The 14644-nt window shown below is 38.6% G+C and overlaps 1 long non-coding RNA gene across 1 annotated transcript in view; it reads left to right on the plus strand.

The window, feature by feature from the left end:
• LOC122796596 overlaps positions 1 to 14644 on the plus strand; it is a 908771-nt gene that overhangs the window by 269619 nt on the left and 624508 nt on the right. Inside the window, exon 2 of the long non-coding RNA XR_006363993.1 lies at positions 3513 to 3661. This is a non-coding gene — a long non-coding RNA (uncharacterized LOC122796596). The remainder of the gene's footprint in view (positions 1 to 3512; positions 3662 to 14644) is intronic.

Consider the following 14644-nt stretch of genomic DNA (forward strand, 5'->3'; position numbering starts at 1 on the left):
TTACCATCCCTACTGACAACATGGCAGTAGTATGGTGTCTGAACAAGCAGGGAGATTTGTTGAGAACTAGTGAGTGTATGGAAATGGACTGTTTCTACACACCAGTTTCTTGCAGCCAGCTGTATTCTGGGAAAAGCCAGTGCTTTAGTGGGCATGCCTCAGTAGCATGGAAACTTTTTCATCACTGGAGGAAGCCTAACTGTAACCTGTTTGCATTAGTGACTAATACAAAATACGTCAGCTTGTTTTCCCGTATTCTTCCCTCAAGATGATGCCTCAAAGATCCTCTTGTGCAGAAATAGCCTTAAGCTTCCTTTACATTTTCCCTAATCCCCATAGTGTATTCAGGAAGACAAACTGGTTATTCCAGTCTCAGTCTTATAGGTCATTATTGGTCTTGACAACTTTGGTTCTGTCTGCTAAATGGTCTCCTTTTCTGGAGAAATCTCTGTGTCTGAGAAACTTCAGAACCCTCCTGACTCACCAGTGTGGTAAGCATCACTCTGTCCTATACTTTTCAGAGGTGTAGCCAGGAAATTCTGTTCTGTGCTCATAAGCTCTTGCTGCTATCCCCCCCACAAACCATCTTGCATTATAAAAAGGGTGCATCTCTCAAAATGTTGCCTCCCAGTACATAAATGTCTGCATGGTTTTCAGCTGTTCTTTCTTTTAAAGATTGCATTTAGATTAACAGACCTCTATAAAAGCAAGCTGTGTACTGTTTATTGGAGCCATTAATGTAGACAGTTTTCAGCATAATATGGCTTCCGAAAGCCCTAATGTTTTTAAGTGATCCTCAGAAAAGTGTACTCAGTAGAGTACAAAGAGTATGCCTGGCTACACCCTTGCTCCTTTTCATCTAAACGCATTTATACTGTTGTTCTAGAGATGGCCAAGGACCCTTCTTAACAAGAGAGGTGGTCCAAATCCTTACTTCTACCCAGAGATCTAATAACAGAAAAACATACAAATGTTCATGTTTTTCCATATGAACAACTGCAAAGAGGTTGGACACATTTAATCCTCCAATTCTGGCTATTTTGGAGTACCTGCTGCAGATTTTGATTCTGGTATAAGCTAGTCCTCCATGATGATGCATTTAATGGTTATTTCATTTGTTTTATCAGAGAACTGACTCTTTGTTGCTCTTATCTGTGAAGGTGTGTAAGGCTTTACTTAAGGGTGTTTTTCTCATCTGTCCCTAACCTCTTCCTCTTTGGGATTTATTTATTTTTTTTGTAATAGCAAAGATGACTCTTTCTCCATTTGTATTATCTGGCAAAGAAGATTTTAAAGTATGTGTCTTGGAAAAGCTCTCTTTCTTGCAATTTTGTTTTTTGCCAGAAAACTTTTTGAATGTTAGACCTTATGTGACAGTCCTCTTTACATGGGCTTTCGAAGCATAACATATCTTTTCCAACAATTTTTTATCATTCTTGCCCTAGATAGTTCCAGAAACTAATCTAACTAGTTCATAAATTTACTTGTTATCTTTCCAGAATTACTCCAGCAGAGGAGAATATAAACATATCATGTGAATGGTTGAATGCAACCCTGATTTTTACCTTGACAGAATGAAATTTCTCAGAAAAGACTCAGTTATTCATTTTATTTTTCTAAGAAGGAATTGTGCTGCAAAATTTCTAAAATAACCTTATTAAGGTGGTTGACAGACTGAGTAAAAGTTATGCTACCTAGAATGCGATATGCCTTTGCTGTCTGTACAGTAGCTAATGAATCCTTGGATGATACTTTTGCAGCAGCTACATGGATTTCATGGAATACTTTTGTGTGACACTGAAAGCTGGATGTGGCCTCTACATCCGGGTCTTCTTTCAGGATCACGGTTGTTAGGGGTATGTTCTAATGAGGAGGACTGTACGATGATAGGTCTGCTACTCTTCCCTGATAGTTGGCAGGGATGGACCTGTTCATGTAGATCTGACTTTATTGTAAGAACGTAACTTTTATTTTCTGTAGATGTCTTTCTCTGCCATGATGAGTAGCATATCAAGACTATACAACGCAGTTGCCATTGGATAGTATATCTTAACCAGCTGGGCCAGCTGTAGTCAGCTGATGCTGTAACAGCCTCTGGAGGTGGAGCCAAGAACTTGTAGTTGACTGTTACATACACAATTTGCAGTTGTGTGGTTGCTGCAGGTATGACTGTGGCCTTGGAAACTGGAGGTGAGAAATGAACATTTTGGAAGAATCTTGCATTCATCTGTAGACTAGTTAATAAGCTGAGAAGTTAGGATGAGGGTTGTAGGATTATTAGGGGAAAATGTGGGAGAGAAACTGCTAAGAGGGTAGAAGACAATGTAGATTGATTTATCCCTTCTGAGTATGAAGTGATGAACAGTTGGGTACCACAGATACAAGGTCTGACACAAGTTATCTTTATGCACACTATCAACAGTCTTAAGTTAAAATGGTCAGAAACTGATCTTTCATATAGTATTGAAGTCCCTGCTGTATTTTAGATGGTTTGTGTTTTATTATTGATTGTTCTGTCATTAAAATGCCTCAGAGACAGCTGCAACACAGACATTGTGCTGTGTTTGAGCTAAAGGCTGTCTCCAGAATACATTATTTAGGTATCCCCACAACATCATATTTTTCCCTTTTGCATTAGGTTTATATGTCTTTTCACTTATAATGTAAGCAAAACCCATATCTAATACCAGAAAAACATGCAAGTGTTCATGTTTCTCCATCGTTGAGAACCTGTTGTATTTATTTATTTATTTTATATTTGTGTATTTGATTATGTTCTTTGCGTGAATGGGCATACCTTCGTTGAAGGTTGTGCATTAGGGCTGGCAACTCATCACGTAAAAATCAACTGCCAATCATTAGCGGATCGGAGTTCCACTGTGGCGACCCCTAACTGGGAAAAGCCGAAAGATACAACATCATTATGTTCTTTGCCATCTTCTCAGCAGTATTACATGAGCTCTTTTTTATTTGCATAGAGTGCTTAAATGAGTTGCTTTTGTGAAAAAGTAAACACTTATTTAGCTAAAATATCCTCCACTCCCTCACCTTAATTGCTAAATGTCAAATTTCCTTAGCAGCTTATTCAGATGTGTAACAGAGGTGGCTTATCTTTTTGCCTTACTCTTTCATCTTTAGTCACTCATTAAGTTTATAGTCCTAGTAGGAAAGAAAGATAGGAATGCTACAAGTACTTTGCATTGTAATTTTTTTCCCCTGGGCCAAAAATCTTACATGCAGTGGGCAATAAGACTGAAGAGCCAGGGAGATAAAATTTCCGAAGAAAGTATTACAAGATTTCGTACAAACTCAAAATGGTGTGTGCTATGGGAACTGAACAAAAATGCTACAAGTAGCTGATATAACTGCAAATGCTTTTTGTTGCATGTGGTAGTGTATGGATCATTTTATATGAAGGAAAGTTTGTGTTTACTCTGTAGTTCTTTAAAGTTCTCTTACTATTAATTCTGTGGCATGACCAAGTCTGTTTTTTTTTTCTTTTTGTCTTCCAGGTCAATATATTTACAGAAGACATTACCTATCTGAGTGAATATTTACCGTTAGTAGAAAACTGTGAGACAAAAAATGTATTCCTCGTGTTTCTGTCCCATGTGTTGCCCTGTCTATGGAATCGACAAACAAGTTTAAAAGAATCTGAAGTGTGAGTTTGTTAGCGTAACACCCTTTTTAGTGTCTGGTTGATAGTCTGCTATTAGGACTGTTCTGAAATACCCAATTTCCAAGACCAGAATGTGACACATTTGCATTTGGCAGTGATAATTATGCTCTAGGCCTGTTTTTGTGCACTTGCTAAGCTTAACCTTTTAAGCATGTACTTTATTTGGTCCCAGTTTGATTAAAGGTTCAGATACTGCTTTAGTGACATAACTGTTTTTTTCATGTTGTTCTATGCATCTTTGTATGGCATTGTAATTAAGAAACCAAAATTCTCAGTGAGTGTAGGAGAACACCATTAGGTTATAAAGTAAACATTTTACAGCTGGTTAATGTAATATAAAAATACCTTATGCTGCTTTGTTTAAATTATCGTTTGATGTTGCTGTACAATGATGTTATTTATAGTCTGATTGGAAATACTTTGTTAGACCACTTCATTTGTAAGTCACAGGAGGTGTTTAGGGCAGTTGTCTTCTGAAGGATTATGGAAATGTGTTACAAAAAGGAGTTCTTGGTGAATTTTTGCTACTGAACTATTGAAACAGTGTTACTCAGCTCACTGTAAGGGATATTTCTGACTTTATACAGCATAAATGTCTAAGGAATTTGATGAATTTCAACAAGCAAAACAGTCAAATTTATAATCCTAAAATGACTGCTCAACAAGAATTGCATGGTATTTTTTGAGGTATGGAGCTTTTGAAGTTAAAAACAGGATGAAAGTGTACCTGTGACTGATCTCTATTAATGAGGATGTGAAATTATTCATATGTATGCTGTAAACAAATTAATTAGGGAGGTAAATATGTTGGCTAACTGCACTCGCAACATATTTGGTGCAGGAAACATTTTTTAAATGATTTTATTGAAGTACTGTCTTGATTTCACTTTTACGTCTTTGATGTTTAATGTAAAGAGTAAATGTACCAATTTAAAGAAGCTAAGTGTAAATAATCTATCTTGGGTGAATAGATCAGATATAAAAAGTATATATTTTTTGAAGATTATCTTTATTATGCCACCTTTTTCTGTTAACATTGTTTATATGATGGGTATCCAAAGCAGTCTGCAGAATTCTGCTTATAACTGATTGTCTGTTATGCTGGAACTATCAGCAGTAAACATTTTGGGCTTTTGGGTATGGGGACCTAGTTAAAGAGGGCTGTAGAGCTGATAGATGAAAAAAAAATGAGAAGCACAAAGTGAAAGTTGTCAGTTTTCCGTCATTCTTCAGCTCTTGATGTACAGATGATATAAAACTTCTAACTTCTATTTCCTGAAGAGAGACGTGGAATTTTTCTTGAACAGTTTGCAACAAGTAATGTTTGTGCGAGTCATACGGATCTCTAAATCAATGCAGTATGACAAACTATATGTTAGCATACTGTGACTTTGAGTAAGAGACCGAGACTGGCGTGGACGATGGATTGTTGATGACAAGAGTTTTTTCACTGTTTTATATATCAGTGGGATACATGGAGCTACAATGTCTATTCTGAACGTTCTTATGAGGCTGAAATAGGCATTGGAATTTGAGTGTCTGTGATGTGTGTAGGTGAAAACAGAAAGTTTTAAGAGGAGGGCAGTTTTGGGTACATCTGTGAGAAAGTACAAAGGATCCAGAAATATATCAGTGATGCAACAGGAAGCACAATTGTCTTTGATGGTACTGGAAGACTAGTAGGTTGTGGGCTCTAATCTTACTTCAGGTGACTGGGTGCTGACATTGCAGTGCAGCATTAGGGGATATTGCACTTCGAGTGTGTCATTTTTGAATTGGATGTTAAAACAAGGTCCCATCTGTTTAAGGTGGATGTAAAAGATCCCATGATACCTATCAAAAAGAGTAGGGGAACTTCACTGATGCCCTGGCCAGATTTCCCCTTGCAATTGAAATACCACCTCGGATCTTCCTTGATAAGAAGCCACTAGCCTATTGGGAATAACCTAGTCAACAAAGGGTAAATAAAAATAAATATATTGTATCTAACATCTGTTTTCAGCTTTTACATTTTTAGGTCTAAAATCAAGAGCTACATGAAACATCTCTTGTAATGAGGTGCATGGAGGGCAAGACAAAGACAAATGCATGTCAAAACAATTTCTTTCTTTCAGTCCCATCTCCATGTCAGAAGAACTGTGCAGACCCCATGCTATCCCTACCACTTATTTTTGTAGGCAATTTGAAATGCAGAAGTACCAAATTTAATAATGAAAATGCAGAAGGTCAAAGTGATTTTACAATGTGCTATACTTTAGTAGCATACTGTTTTTTACCAACTTGACATTTATTTTCTGTTTGCCTTTCCTTCTTTATTCATCTGAGTTAGCCAATGGATCTTTTAGTTATTTTTTCTGTAAGTAATTACAGGTTTCAAACACCTGTGCATCCTACAGCTATCTCTTTTGATAGATCTTAAGTTTTCCTAGATGTTCCTGAGGTGTTTGCATTGTAATAATGTATGCATCTACAGGTATTGACAGTATTAGTTTTATGTATCACATGTTGTACATATTCTGTTGGCGTGCTAAGAAGAGTTCCATCTTCTGTAATCCCTAGGGTTTAGTCACAAATGTCAGGGCTTTTTGACAGATAACATTTTTCCAGGTTGATGTATGGCTATATTTTCATTTTCTCATTTCTTATTTGTTGCATCAGAATATTGGTTCAGAAAAGAAATGGCCTCAGGCTGCTTGCTGTTTCTGAGTTAATTTCAGAGTGTCTGGTGCTTTTATTAATTTTTACTTCTCTCGTTGCTCTTTCATAAGATCCCCCATCATCCTTCAGAGAAAATAGTTGTTTTCTTGTTGCTAGATCTAGGCTCACCATTTGCTATGCTCACAGTGCCCTCACCACATTTCTACAAGTGCTGTGGCAGGTCTTTACTATCTACTGATGGGTAAATTACGAACCTGTATTGCTTATATCCTCAGTAAGACACATATAGAGATCTGTTTTGCATTAAATTCAGTGATACCATGAAACATCAATGCAAGAAGGATTTAGAGAGCTTTCTCTTATTTAAGAACCTCTCTGACTTTCATTGAAAGTGTGGATTGATTTCCACTTCTGCTTTGGCTTTTCCTTCTGCTAGCAATGACTTTCATAGAGCTCTGAGAAAGTCTAAGAAGTCAGAGTCTGGTATTTGAAACTCCAGTGGAGCCAGAAAACCAGCTACACAAGCTTCCTCTGCTGATAAGTTAGCAATGGCCTGATCATTTTCTTCTTGTAAAGGGTGTTACCATGTTGGCAGTCTGTCAGGAGACTTTGTTAAATTCCGTACTGTTTTGGTGACTGTCTACTGTTTCTCTTTCTCCTGGGGTTTAGGGTCTACTAGGCGTATTTCTCCTGTTCATCAATTCTTAGCATTTCCTCCAGTCAACTGTGAGGTAGTGCCCACTGCCATCTAGATGTTTGATACTCACCATTCTAGTTCAGTGATTCTGAACTCAGAGGTTTTGTTTGCCAGGGGACCCTGACCTTCTTTTCTCCTGGTGCTACCCCTTTCCCCAGCAGTGCCTGAACAGATGCTAGGATTATAACTGACAACTTAGACACCTGCTTTTGCATCACTGACCATAGTGTCTTGGACTTAATTTTTGTTTTTTTGATGACAGTGTATCTAATGCGGGTTTCTTTGGTGCCAGTTGGTAAGATGCTACCTGTAGCCTTTTTCTCAGTGCAAGACATTTAAATGTTAGGTATTTCAGTATTTCATCACAGAGTTTTCATTTATCAGTATTTGTGATACTTGCTTCCTGTTTATGTGGCACTGTCAGCTGCCTGCACTCTACAGCGCATTCCTGTCTGAAGCAGATTCTTCTCAAGGACCAACAATCTAGGCTTCAGGCATTTTTTTTCTACCATGTCTACTTATTACTTTCATGCTGGCTTCCACCTTCCTTTTTTTTTGTGTAGGTAGTATGTGTGGCAAATTACCTCTTGCTGTCAAAAGACATTAATATGTGCTGTCTCTGCCCCCCTCTCTCTCTCTCTCTCTCTCTCTCTCTCTCTCTCTCACACTCGGGCTTTCTGTTTTCTGTCTCTATTAAACATTTTGTTTATTTTATTTATTTTACATTTGTTGACCGGGCTAGTCTAACTGAATATATGTCCATTTTCAGTAGAGACCCGGGGAGAAAAGCTCCAAGCACTAACAGTGACAAAGAATACAATATTTAGTAATTAGTCAAGTAAGTTACAGTACATTGTCTGTGTTGGCAAGAACAAAAATAGTAATAAGTCATTTAGTAGGTTGAAGTTAATATCAAGAACAATGCAGGACAACCTCCAGGTTAGTACGAAACCAGCACAGCAGGAAACGGAACGGAACCAGCGTTTTATAAGCAATCCAAATTTATTGAAGTAAAACAAGTAAACCACACAATGATAGATGAAGTTAATACCAACGATTGTAAAAATTCTGTTCTTCACTAGAAAACAACGTAACCACAGTAGTATAATCCAATAAGTCAAGCGCTTTCGCCCGGGCTCTCCCGGGCTTTTTCAAGATGCTTTTGCTCTGCAACCTGCGTCCTTATATATCACCTGGTTGCTTGGTTAATTATCTGAGTGTTTCAATTAAGACTTTTTAAGGAATTCTTGTAGTTAAAGTTGTATTCCTTTCGTGAAAATTATGTTAAAATTCTTAAAATGTTTTTTAAAAGTTAGAGAATTGATAGCTGTTGCCCTTATTTTGCAACATGATTTACATTCTTTAACCCATTCTCTCTATTATGAAATGTTTTACTTATAGTAAGGTTACTATTTCTGTGATGAACTAAAATAGTTCTTTTACATTGTATTAGGCTCTCTTGTTTAAATAAGCAGCAGCAAGCGTTATCGAATGTTTATTATGAATAGTATTTACCATCTTTTGAACATTGGGTCAATTTTATTATACTAGTGTGTTCGCTTTTTATGGAAATGTACTACTTTTTATTTTTTGTTTAAAATTATTCATTTTTATCTACTTATAAAATTTTTGATTTTATATCCACATCAATTTACTTTAATTGTTGTACATACCACTATATAGCCCTATGAAATTATATATGCCCATTTCATAGTATTAATTTTTTACTTTTGATATGTATCTAAAATATTAAATAATTAAAAATTTTTAAATTTTTTTATTTGTTACAATATTAAATAAATAGTAAATAATAACCTAATAAATAGTAAATATTTATTTATCTATTTAATACATATTTAATAAATATTTGGATGAATGCTCATTTATTTATTTAATTAATTTACTTCATGTTGTGGCAAATAAATATTAAATATTAAATAATTAATAAATAATTATAAGTTACATGTACTACACTTTGTTTTATTAAATAAGAAAAAAGTCCAAAATTTAAAACCATCAAACCATTTAAAACCTATGTTTCTAGTGCCTAAGTGTTTTTACCTTGACATTATTCTATTATATTAATATCAATAACAATGAGATAAACAAAGACAATAATATATATATATATATATATATATATATATATATATATATATATATATATTTTTTTTTTTTTTTTATATATATAGATTACAAAGTAAGCACCAAAGAATAGTATGGAAGAGAAGTGTAGAGAGAGCAAGAAGGGGAAATAAGATGTCAGTCAGGGTTAGAGCATGGACAAAGCCAGTGAGATTTAAGATGTTCTTTAAGATTTTTTTAAACTGGAAAGTTGAAGCAAGGCTGGATAGTTCAGTAGGAAGCTGGTTCCAGTTTTTACCTACTGTGTTGGAGAAAAGCGAGTCCCCAGCTTTGTTTTTTGACTTAGTAGTGGCAACAAGGAGCTTATTTGCTGAGTGTAGTGTTTCAAGATTTTGGTAGGGTGTGATCAGATTAGTGAGGATAGGGGTATTTTTAGGGTGATAAAGGATCTTTTGGGTGATAACTAGTTGTTGACAAAGTAGTTGATTTTGCAGTTCTAACCATCCCAGTTGTTTAAGGTTGAGACAGTGATGAGTTCTAAATGGGGTACCAGTGGCAAATCTGGCTATATTATTATAACTGGTGGAAAGTTTGGTAAGGTTGTTCTTAGAAAGATTGGTATATATCGCAGAAGCATAGAACAGGGTAGAGATTAGGTTGGTCTGGGCAATAGTCATTCTGGCTGATGGGGTGAGGAAGGGTTTGATTCTGTAAAGGGTACCTATTTTTTTGTTAACAGACTTTATTGTAGAACTAATGTGGTCATCATAGCTAAGGTTGTTATCAATTGTTACTCCTAGTACACGGGTTGTAGTGTCAGGGGTTATGTTAGTACCATTGTTTGAGGTTATTGTGAAGTACAGTTGTGGTGATTTTAGAGATGGAGCAAAGAGCAATGGTTTTGTTTTTTTGGGGTTCAGGAGGAGGCAGTGTTGTGTGAACCAATTTTCAACACTGTTGAATACAGTTTGAGTGAGGGATTAGAGAGAGGCTATGGTCTTGGCTGAACAAATTAAAGCAGAGCCATCTGCATATTGTATGCAGGTGGCTTGAGGAATTTGGGTATGAAGATCGTTAATAAATAAGGAAAAGAGTAGGGGTCCTAAGATGGAGCCTTGGGGTACTCCAATATTCACTGGGAGGGATGTAGAAAGATTGTTATCCCAAAATACTGCATGCATAGATGCACAGGTATGCACACACATACACATACACTAGATACGTTATTATTATTATTATTATTTTTTCTTAGTTTTACACTCACTAAATAGCAACATTCTGTTTAATGAGAGCAAAAAAAATGGGGTCTATATTAGAACATCGACCCCTTTTCAGCGAATGCTGACATCGAACATGCAGAACAGCGAATTTTTTCCTAGGAAAAAAATTTGCTGTTCCAAAACACATACACTCAACACAAGCACACCAAACAAACAGCAATCCACACACATACAACTAAAATCTTACAGCTAACCCTACACTAAACTGTACAAACACCACTAACTATCCGCTTACCTTAACTGAAACCCTAACCCTAAGGTCCATCACTATCGCACACTCACCTCACCCACGCCCTAACCCTAACTCACCTAACCCGCCCTAACCCTCATGTCCACACAACTGCACATATACCTAACCTGCGCCCTAACCCTAACTCACCTAACCCGCCCTAACTCTCACGTGCAAACAATCGCACACGTACCTAACCCGCGCCCTAACCCTAACTCACCTAACTCGCGCCCAACCGCACACGTACCTGAACCTGACCTGTAACTTTCCACCACAGCGCTGAAAATAGCAAAACGACAGAAATGGACAACCGAATTCTTTCCCTAGGAAAAAAATCGTTTTTCTGTCATTTCGCTATTTTCAGCATTCGCTGAATAGTGGTCGATATTAGAACATTCAAAACTGTTCGTCACCTTGAAATAAGCGGACTAAAAAGTCAGGTTTGGACAACAAGACCTTCAGATCTATTTTGGCACAAAGAAGAGAGCTCCTCTGTAGGTTTCCAAGGTTTGACATTCGGCTAATGCTGATCCATTGCCGGACAAATAAATTCCCTTTGTGGAAAAACCTTCCACATTACTTTTTACATTTTTAAAGTATCTTTTTACAAGAAACAAATGCTTTAGAGCTAGGAAAAATTATTTTCTCTGACTGTGTCGTGATTTTTATGTACTTTTATTATTTAAATGGGAGTGTACTTTTTTACTTTTGTGCAAAAAAGTTGGTTAAAACTACTTTTTCTCTGGAGTAGTGTTTATTTTACTTTTTGACACTGGAGAAATTGTTTAAAGTGCTTTTTGCTATGTTTTTTTTTCTTCTGGGAGAAAGTTGTTATTATTTATTATTTTTTTTTTTTTGCTATGAGCATCTCTGGGAAATGAGCACCTCTTTTGACATGACCACTGATGAATCCACAAGTCCCTTGGTAAGACCTTCTTCAAGCCACAAAAAGAAAAAGATTGTTAAGCGGTCTTTGCCACCACAGCACACTGGCAACTTGCCTTAGCTGCAGGTGGATTACTCTTTTGTGGCTAAAGCTGGGTTTAGAGGCCATTCATTTTTTGTCTTCAGATCCCTTTGGTGTAGTCCATATACCCACCATTGACCAGGGGTTAGGTATGCCTTCGGCATCTATTGGGTTTCCCTCAGTGGACAAGGGAGAGACATTCTTGTTGGTCATGAGAAAAGGGACAAGGAATGTGCTCCTACTTAGCCAGAATGCTGTGCTCATCCCTGGGAAAGCTGTTGCTGGCATTACTGCATGTATTTTACCAAATTTCCTGTCAAAAAGAGAAAACATTTAACTTTTATATTCTCCTTTATTGGTTACTCTGGACAGGAGTAATTTATTGAGCTTGGCTCATGGTCATCTGCATGTTCTTTAACCTTCTTGTAAGGTAGTTTCTGGAAAGAGAAAAAAAAGATGTCCTTCAAGGATGCATCTGCAGTCATAACAAATGGGTTGTCCTGCCTCAGGCAGCCCTTCGGTCGGCCGGATTCCAAAGTCTGGGTCTGGCCTCGGCTGATGTCGCACTTTCCCCGACGTCAGAGCTTCTGGGGTATAAAGGCATCAGCCGACGCCATTTTCCTCAGTCTTTCTTGCCGCGCGGTGCCCGAAGCAGAAGCTGTTCGCTAGTGCCGGTCGGTCAGATCCAGAGATTTCAGCTACCGAAGACTTCGAAAAAAGCTAAGTACCCCGTTGGGGACTCTTTCTTGCCTCAGCCGATGTCAGAAAAAGTAAATAATTGTTTAACTTGTGGGAAACAAATACCTCATAAGGATTTCCATTCTTACTGTCTTCCTTGCTTAGGCCCACACCACGACGTATCAGCTTGTTTAGCCTGTGCCTCCTTCAACCAACGGACTCTTAGACATCGGTCGGAGTTTCAGAAGAATTTTTTGGAGCTGATTTTGCATGTAAAATGCTGTCGGAGACTCCGACTACACATATGGCCAAAAAACACAAGGAAAAAGACCGACACTCGCGGCCCGCGGTTTCGGCTGAAACCACAGCTAGGCCTACCGCGAGTGTCTCGGTTTCGGCTGAATCCGAGTCCTCGGTTCGTACTACGACCGAAACCATACCTCCGACAACCGAGGCCAGAGAGGCCCCGACTGAGTCGGCTATAGATATCCCTACCGAAGCTAGTACTCAAGAATTGTCTGACACCATTCCTTTGGACATTTCTACTCCTGCACGTGGGGCAGCTAGGCCCCCAGCTTCTATGTCTATTAAGGTCTTCTCCAGGGCTAAAGCTGCCAAACTTTCAAAAGCTTTGCCTGCCAAACCTACTTCTCAGAGGCCTTCCTCAAGTTCTCAGATTCTCAGTCTTGCTGAGGACCTTATATCCTTAATTAGGGGTTCCCAACCTCACCCAGACAGGGCCTCTCAACCTCCACCAGACAAAAGGCCCAGGACTGATCCCTCTGAACCTCTCTCCTCTGATTACTCCACCGATGGATCTGATCATTCAGACCAACAGGAAGGGGCCTACTCGCCTTATGAGGATTCAGATGCAGAAGATTCTATTCCTTCGGCCTCCCCTCCTGAAGAATTTTCCTTTGGGGAAACTTTGCACTCCATGAGGGAGCACTTTCAATGGCAGGGTCAGGATTTTTCTGATTCTAGAAAAAGATTAAGGACATTTCTGCATTTGCCCCAGCATAGGCCCTTGGCCATACCACCTGTTCTAACTGTAATTGATGATGTGTATAATGATGTCAGTTCTGCTCCTGATTCTCTTCCCCCGGCCCCTGCCAAACCTGACAGATATTACAGGGTCCCGGATTCTCACTTCCACCTCTATAGGGCCCAAAAGGAGTTGCAGCTGCTACTGCCAAAAATCCCCTACCCTCTGAAAGAGAGTCTAGAGCATTAGAGAGATGGAGTAAAAAGGTTTATACATCTGCTACTCTTTCTGCCAGGGCATTAAACTGTCAATTTCATATGATACAGTACCAAGAATTATTGTTAGATCAGCTGAATAGGAAGCTTTCTTCTCCTGAACCTTTAGACCGTAAATCCCTTCAGGATTTGGTACACAATTCTCAGCAGGTCAGTAATCATTTCTTAAAATGTGGCTATGATGCACTGGAGGCTTCATTTAGATCAGCTATGACTGGAGCAGTAATTCATAGGCATGCCTGGCTAAAAGAGCAATCCTTGCCAGACCATGTCAAGGCTAAACTCCTTGATGCTCCTATGGAGAAACAAAGTTTATTTGGCTCCCCTGCACAGGAGAGTCTAAAGAAAGTGGAAGAAAAAGCAAAATCTGTGCAAACAGTAAAGGAATTTCTGCAGGTCCAACCTCCGAGGTTCAGCAGAAACTGGCCTACAAAGAATTGGTCCTTTCCAGACACCTCCAGAGCACAGAGGGGCAGGAATAGATGCCCTAGAGGCAGAGGTCAATCAAAGGGTGCCTACAGAGGCCGTCAGTGGCAGCCTGCCAACCAGAGGAGTAGTACCACAGCTGCAACTACAACCACTACCACAGGACAGACACAATGACTTGACTCTGATTCCGCCTACCAGGGATCAACTGGTAGCTCCCTTGGGCGGAAAGCTGGCTTTATTCTCAAAAAACTGGCATTGCATTACAAAGGACCCATGGACATTGCAGACAATAGACAAAGGATACAGGTTTCACTTCCACACTTTACCAACAAGAAGCGGAATGCCAAACCTTCCACCAAACCAGAAGGCAGAGGCTTTAAAACAAATCAACAATTTACTTCAGATGAAAGCGATAGAAAGGGTACCATCTATGGAACAAGGTCAAGGATTTTACTCCAGACTGTTCCTTGTACCAAGAAAAGAAAACCAATGGAGGCCTATTCTCGACTTGTCCGCACTGAACACATATCTCATTGTGCCAAAATTCAAAATGCTGACCCTACAGCAACTTCTTCCCATGTTGGGCAAGGAGTCTTGGCTGGTTACTCTAGATCTCAAGGAGGCATACCTGCACGTCCCTATCTGACCAGATTGCAGAAGACACCTCAGATTTCTTGCAGGA

This window comes from Protopterus annectens, chromosome 3.part0 (assembly GCF_019279795.1).
Source record: "Protopterus annectens isolate FY-2018-M chromosome 3.part0, PAN1.0, whole genome shotgun sequence".
In the NCBI taxonomy this organism is placed as follows: Eukaryota; Metazoa; Chordata; order Ceratodontiformes; family Protopteridae; genus Protopterus; species Protopterus annectens.